Here is a 7,332-nt window from a genome sequence, read left to right on the forward strand (position 1 = left end):
TATTGTACTTCGAGGTCAGGTTTCCGACCCTTATTTTTCGGTGAGCCCCTAGGACCCAAAAATTTTTTATCGGTAAATTAGAAAAAAGAAATAAAACTACATTTAAAAAAATCCTGTTTTCTTTCAGCACAAACACATGCCAACAACTTCTTTTCACGTCAAAAAATTGTATACATCTGACTAGCATTGAGCAAGTGTGAATTGTACTTCATTGTTGTTTACATTTCTGTTAATTCTTTTTATTTTAATCACTTTTGTGGCTATTTTTGACAACTTTTGTCCCATTCAATTAGCGCATATTATTGTCAAAATTCCCTACCTTCTGACCCTATTCAATCAGAAGCAGAGCCTTTTGATTGTTTCTTGGCCTAAATAATGCTTCTTGGTGCAGTAAGATCCAGCGCAGCGCAGATGAATTTGTTATGTACACAAAAGTAAAGTGGCTATTCCATTCAAAAGAATACTGTGCGAACACTACATGTAATTGTACATACGTTGCATACACACAAACATCGCGCGTGCATTGTCAAACACGCACTACTCAGTGATAGCAACCATTTTGAATGTAGGGGTATTTAAACAGAGTTACACATTAAAAGGGGCCATGAAGTAAAAGCATGGAACAAGGACCAGTGAGGCAGACTTTGTACCAACACACAAATGAAAGTAACAATTTCTTTGGTTGAGTTTAATATGGAAACACACATGTAACTGTAACCAAAAACATTTCAGAGCTCACAAGAACACTTGGAAAAAGTAACAATTACAAGTTTTCATTTGCACAGTTTTGAAATAAATTCTTTCAATACTGGCAATAAGTGACAGGACCTTTTTTCAAAAAACTTCCCAAGGCTAACAGAAATTAATACAATATTGCAAAACTTTAATCAAGAGTAAATTCTAAACACTAGCATTAAAAACACTGGATCACTTTATACTACAATGCAGATTTGCTGTCAAAGCCCTGTAATAAGGACACAAAAATGTGATATTCTGCAAGAAAATCTTTTGCTCCCAATATGTTGCTCTTCATCCATGTAGCTTCCATTATTTATGGTACTGGTTCCTGAAGTAACAAAGTGATCTCCAAAAAGGAGATCCAACAGGTATGTTTCACCATTTGAGGTCATCTGCTTATCTTTCTGGAATGCATTAAAAACTTTCTTTATCCAAAGAAGGGACAAACTTAAGTGAATTTATGGCTTTTCAAATTTCACAGGAAATGCACAAAAAATCACAGGAAGTTGTCTTTCCTGGTGCATCCTAACGGTTTCACATACTGTTTGTGAATGCTTTTAATTTTTCAGTGCACAGTGTGCACAAAGTGGAAACAATAAAATGTTTGAATTTTTGATTCTCTTGCCAGGAAGTTTTGATATCATTCAGTTTATTTCCTCCACGGATCGATCATCACACTTCTTGTCAACATTTCAGAATTTGTCAGATGGGCACTTACAGTTTCAGAAATGTTAATTAGCCAATATGCATTATAACGTTTCATATAAATATGAAATTTATTGGATTTCAAAGGGAGACGGTAGTCTATCTGGTGGAATGGACATAACAAGATGCAAGGAAAGGAACTGGTTCAAAGACTAAGATGTATGTGAGGACACCGACTGTTTGTTTGCAATGTTCTTCGTTCTCACTGCCAGATGAGACACTGCCACTCTCGTTGCTGAAATCTTCCTCTGCACTGGATTTGTTTGAACATATATCAGTACAATCGATGCCTACTTTCTTGCAGGAGCACAAGTTGCTGTTGCAGGATGACTTTTGGCAGTTACAGTGAACATACTTCTGCACAGCTTTTGGAGCAACTGCCATTGTACTCCACTGCACTGTGATGATTGACTCCATGACCTTCCACCCAAGTCTTGCTGGAAAGGGGGTACCAGGATATGTTGTTTAAGTGATCATTTGTAGATTTAAGCCTAATAGTTAGCTGTCATTACGTGAAGTTTCAAACAGTCTCTGGCATAGGAGGCATAGCAGTGTCATTAAGTTGACCAAACCGGAAGCAGTTGTACCATACTGTGTTGATATCAGATTCTTTTCAGCCACAGAGCTCACATACAGACTTCTCCAACACCTCAATAGGCTAATCAGTGGCAGTCCATTATGTTCCACTTTCACTGAATGCTGTTTGGTACGTCAGGGATTCAACATCATCTTCAGTGGCTTCACCCAACACCTTTGAAGCAACAGTGTCACACCCTGTGAAAGGATGAAGCCCAATACTGATTGTGCTTTTCTCTCCAAGTTGTTCACTGATCATGATGGTGTCCACAAACTTTGCATTACCGCCTGTGGTCATATGGAGTAGGATTCCTGGGGTAAGTTGAGGCCCTTACAGCTAGGATGAGTACATCTGTATCAACTGTACAGATGATGATGGTTTGAGATGCATACTTTGCATAGAGAACCATTCTGGTGTCGACTTCTTCATGATCAGCGTGGAGATCTGGCTCTTCCTTGACTGCAGTCCTCCCATCTCCATTGACAAAAATCTTGAAGCGAGTTTCACCACAGGTAACGAACACTACAGTATCCTCAAGAACCTCTGGGGGGCACGTCATCCAATCGTTGGCCAGGGATTTCAGTAGCCCCGCTATATTTGTGCCACACCTGAGAAATTTTTTCATCATTTTAGGTAGCTTCTGCTCCCGTCGTTAAATTCGGATTTGAGAGTGGGCGGCAGAACTCCGCTTCTCTCGGTGACATCTTGATGGATGTTTTCCTGTATCTGTCACCAACGAAATGTACCCGCTGTGCATTATGCTTTCTCACCGTTACTATTAGCTGCTTGAGGAAGTGATCTGCGAGATCAACAAATGTCAATGGGAAGTGTTTTTGTTGCTGGATCATCGCCATTGCATCACTGATTACAACATCTGCATTAAGAGTAGACTCACAGATTCACAGGGACGGCATCTATTATCTTGTGCATTAGGGCAGCTTTGTTTGTCTTCGCCATGCAACCATCAAATCTGGCAAGTGCTGCTGACACCGAGCATAATGGACATCTGACAACATCTTTTACATGCAGCCCTTTTTCTTGTGCCACCATAAGCATCCTGGCAATGAAGCCCCTGTTCTCCTTCACTGATGCATTTTCAAGAGATATTTTTGACCTTGGTTTTCTGTCAATGTTAGCGAATGTCTCGCCAGTTGGCAGACTATGAAAATCAAAGAGATCTTTCTTCCCCTCAGCCAGTCTCTCAGTTATGAACTCAACCAGCCTTTTATCTCCCTGTTGATGAGCGGAAATCAGATTGGTCTTGACAGTTTCGGGTGCCACTCCGCCTGAAGTGATGTTCAGTAGTTGTGGGTCTTCTTCATCACTGACCAGATTGGTGAAACCATCGACTGTCTGCATTACATTTTGAACTGCTGACTCATCGGCTTCAAAACCCTCGATTGGGGATGGTTCTGTTTTTCTTCCAGCCATTGCAAAGCATGCATTTGAGATTGAAGCACTAGCTGGGTGACTCAAAATCCATCGCTGAATAGCACCTTTGTTCAGAGTTACGAATACATGATACACTGTAGATGAAGCTCCCAGTTTCCTTTCCCAGTGGCTCTTATGAAGAGAAGCAGCAACTCTACCATCTGTAGGTAGGAGTTCCAAAATGCTCACTTTGCATTCTGCTGGCAGCATTCATCAACAAACTCCTAGTAGTTAGTGATGAATTACTGCCTCAGTCTTGAGGGTTTGCTTTATATGTCTCAGGGAAACTCGCCCGAGATGTCTGCATAATGTGCAGTGCATCTTCGTAATCACTTGTGGACAACTGACCAAGGTATCTCTCAATCTGAAGACAGTGCATGGCCTCACAGACAATCTTATGACATCACAGACTTTGGTAATGATGCCCGCTCATTACGCTGTTATTTGATCCTTGGGCAACCAAACCAGACTCTGTTGCAATATAAAGGCTTGCATCCCGAATGCGCTTTCCAATCACTGCAAGGAGGGCTATTACTGTGTGAAACTCCCCCAAAACCAGTCGCTGGTCTACCTTGCCAACAAATCTCCTGAGCTTTCGCATGGACCGTGGCTTGGTCAATGACAAGGACGACAGAAGATAGGTTGAGAGCCTACGCAAGGGCCAAACTTCTCTCAAGAACGGTGTTTACGGTTGATCGCTCGATCAGTAGGGCTAGCATCTACATGTATCACCGGAAGATAACCTATTTTGCTGACTTCAGTGCAGCCCTCATTCAGGGATTGGTTAAAGCCAGTCCAACTTGGAAGTAGTGGTTCACTCTACAAGATATAACAGGGTGGAATTCTTTACATTCGCAAAGTCACTCTTTCCTTAATAAGTACAGAAACTTTTAATAAGACTATGATATCAGTTTTACTTAAATGCAGGCATGGAACTGACATTAACTTCAGTTAAAGGGAAAATTACAGAGTCTAGAGGACTTGAGCCAGAAAACAACGGCCAAGACGTGCTCTTACTCAGTAGAAAACAACCTTATCCACACAGAAAATATGCAAATCACCTTGTATTGCTCATTTTTTAGCAAACCAAAGTGCCTGGTGGATCGTCCTGTGCTCCCCTGGACATCAGATGTTCTACCAAGATCAACAGCTTGTCATGAGAAATGCAGAATTTTATACAATATTGAAGTACAGGTTAGCAAACAGTATGAACACCTCCAAAACAAAAACATGTAAATCTTGTGAGAAAAATGTAAACAAGGAAAGAACATCACATTTTGTTTTCTTGAATGAATGAAAAGGTTTGAAAGAGCCGTTTCAATGCCATACAGCATTTCCAAGTGAGGTTCACTTTTTGGGTAGGGTTGTGCACATGTATGTGACTCCCAAGTTTTAAATTTCAAACATGATGGGGACTGATAAAACATTTTAAAGGGAGAGATGCAGAACAGGATTTATTACGGGCACACTTCAGCCCACCCCACTTGGAATACTGCAGTACATTGCTAGGCAGTGAAGATTTCTTCTTTTAAGAATTGGAAACATACATTAATCACGGATCATTTACCCAGGGATGTGTAACTTAAGCTCAGAGCTGGTTCAGTGCGTGTTACGGCCGGCACAATATCAAAGCAGAAATTAAATTGCATTATGTAACACTTTCTCTTTTAATAAAACATATATTCCTGTCCACCACTTTTTTTGTAATATTTTAAGTCAGGGTACACCCTTTCTAAAAATATCCTGCTCAAGATATTTCATCCTATACATTCTGAGAAAAGTGTACCACAAAATTGGGGAATTTTGCCTCATTAAAACTTCGTTTCTCCTTGAAATCAATAAATGAAGATTTATTTGTCAAATAAATTTAAGCACAGCATGGGCACATCGTCTCGGCATAACCATAGCTGCACTGTACATGCTGCATCCCATGTCATGTGGTCACGAGTTTTTTCAAGAAAGTTGAGATCGCCTGCGGGGGTAATAACAATCCATAACACACATGGAACCTGCAAGGTGGCGCATGTGTTTGCACTGGGGCCACTCACGGTTGCACATCCCTGGATAAATGGTTCGTGCATTAATGGATATTACATGTAGTTTGGGAATGCTGTACATTTACTAACAGAAATGAAACAAGTGTGTACATGTGCATGTGTCAATCCGTTTTGAAAAGTGGGGGGGGACATAGCCCTGATCAGAATAAATGTAAGTGTGAAGCTCTGAGTGGCATGGAGTCTGCTCAAGGGCCCCAGAAAAGTTGGGAGTATTCACATGTAGATGCCCCCTGATGTGATCTGAGACAATTTCTGGCAACTTTAGCCAGTTTTTTCAACAAATGCTTTTGCAAGCTATACACTTTCATTTAGGTTTTGGGGAAAAATAAGGGGGGGAGGGCAATTGATATAGTATCCCCCACACTTGGAAAAGTGGGGGGACGTGTTATGCTTGTAATAATGGCTTCAATTAGTAAAAGTTCACATTCATATTTATATATATCATTGTTTAGCAATGATGACAACCAACTTGTAGGAATTTTTCTCAAATACATGTACGTGTACATCAAATAAAATAATTAAAACAAATCATTGTCATGCTTGTCCCCCCCCCAATGTTGTGAACCAACTGCTGGAAAATCCTGGTGGAGCACCAGTTCCAAGTTGTACTTGCTGGGTGGGGAGAGCAGTGTCATGCTCTAGACTAACAGAATGGGAGACACTGTTGCTACAGCTTTGAAGAGCCCGTCATGTGACACAATGTCATTCTAAGAGCCAAGTGCTTTGGCATCAGTTTCCTCCCCTTTAAAGATAGCGAAATGATGTCCTGTGCAATGGCGAGCAGCTTCAGTGTCAGCATGGTCCATGAAATTGAGGTGTAGTGGCGGCAAAATGTCGACACTCTCAGATTCTGTCAAACTACATGTACTTGCAGTAGGCAGCCATTTGGGACACAGCGTGCACTACAGAGAGCACTTTTGAAAAAGAGTGCCGATTTATACACTTGATCAATGTCTTCCCGACCAGCAGTAATAGAAGACAATGAGTGGGGTGGAACATCTTGGCTGCCATGGCTCGACTCGTCACTCTCGGAACAGAGCTACATGTATCTGATTCACTGTCTTGTAGGCCCACAATCACTATATCATCTTCAGTTGGGCAAAACACAATTCAAACTCACATGAGGCAGATTTGGGCTGAATACATGCAGTCCAGGAAATCTGTGAAGTAGCTTCACCTTTAATTCTGAATTGCGGTACCAACTGACACCAATACATTCTCTGTTTTTTCCAATATCATTGAAGAGCTTGTTTCTTTTTCAGAACTTCCCCAATGGCTAAAATCCTCTTTGTGATTACCTCATCACATAAGTGAGCAAAAGCTTCTGACAAAAACCAACCAGAAAGCTATCTGCCTCCGTACGCTCATTTTGTGTATTGTTTATGGCACGAAGCAGGGTAGCAAACCTCAATGCTTACAGGATCAAAGCCCTCAATATGAAGCACTATTTGCTGATCATTTTTTTACAGCTGCAGCCTCTTTAAGCTTTGAGGCATCAGTTTCACAGGTCACAAGGCACTACTTATGTAGTGTGGTCGACAATACTTTTCTTTGAGAGGCAAATTATTCAAATCTCTGGCAGAACATGCTCTGACCTGCGTGTACATGTATATGAGGGCTTCAGACCTTAGGACTTTATCATGATGGACAGTACCATCATCTACTTTTTCAGCCTCTTGGTTTGCTGACGTCATTTCTTTTAAATGACCCTTCTCTTTTCGTAAGAGTCCTTGACTAAGCCGCTTCATGTCTGTGAAACGCTATAGCATTTTCGATGGTAGGCCTACCCATACAAGTTCTTCTTATTTACATCGAATTTGATAG

The sequence above is a fragment of the Acanthaster planci genome, linkage group LG09 (genome assembly GCF_054643075.1).
Source record: "Acanthaster planci isolate LZ-2023a linkage group LG09, COTS_SCS, whole genome shotgun sequence".
NCBI lineage: Eukaryota > Metazoa > Echinodermata > Asteroidea > Valvatida > Acanthasteridae > Acanthaster > Acanthaster planci.